Genomic DNA, 1,002 nt, shown 5'->3' with positions numbered 1-1,002 from the left:
AATACAGAAATACAGAAATTCCTTGCATTCCTATACACTAACAATGACAAAACAGAAAGAAATTAAAGAAACAATCCCATTCACCATTGTGATGAAAAGGATAAAATACTTAAGAATAACTCTACCTAAAGAAACAAAAGACCTATATATAGAAAACTATAAAACACTGATGAAAGAAATCAAAGACGACACAAATAGATGGAGAAAAATACCATGTTCATGGATCGGAAAAATCATCATAGTGAAAATGAATATACTATCCAAAGCAATCTATAGATTCCATGTAATCCCTATCAAGCTACCAAGGTATTTTTCAGAGAACTAGAACAAATAATTTCACAGTTTGTATGGAAATACAAAAAACCTCAAATAGCCAAAGCAATCTTGAGAAAGAAGAATGGAACTGGAGGAATCAACCTACCTGACTTCAGACTATACTACAAAGCTACTGTCTTCAAGACAGTATGGTACTGGCACAAAGACAGAAATATAGATCAATGGAACAAAACAGAAAGCCCAGAGATAAATCTACGCACCTATGGACACCTTATCTTTGACAAAGGAGGCAAGAATATACAATGGAGAAAAGACAATCTCTTTAACAAGTAGTGCTGGGATAACTGGTCAATCACCTGTAAAAGAATGAAAGTAAAACACTTTCTAACACCATACACAAAAATAAACTCAAAATGGATTAAAGATATAAATGTAAGACCAGAAACTATAAAACTCCTAGAGGAAAACAGGCAGAACACTCTCTGACATAAATCACAGCAAGAACTTTTATGACCCACTTCCTAGAGTAATGGAAATAAAAGCAAAAATAAACAAATGGGACCTAATTAAACTTAAAAGCTTTTGCACAATGAAGGAAATTATAAGCCAGGTGAAAAGACAGCCTTCATAATGGGAGAAAATAATAGCAAATGAAGCAATGGACAAATAATTAATCTCAAAAATATAAAAGCAGCTCATGCAGCTAAATACCAGAAAAATAAATGA

The sequence above is a fragment of the Bos mutus genome, chromosome 3 (genome assembly GCF_027580195.1).
Source record: "Bos mutus isolate GX-2022 chromosome 3, NWIPB_WYAK_1.1, whole genome shotgun sequence".
Taxonomy (NCBI): Eukaryota; Metazoa; Chordata; class Mammalia; order Artiodactyla; family Bovidae; genus Bos; species Bos mutus.
Note: the sequence above shows the minus strand (reverse complement) of the source record.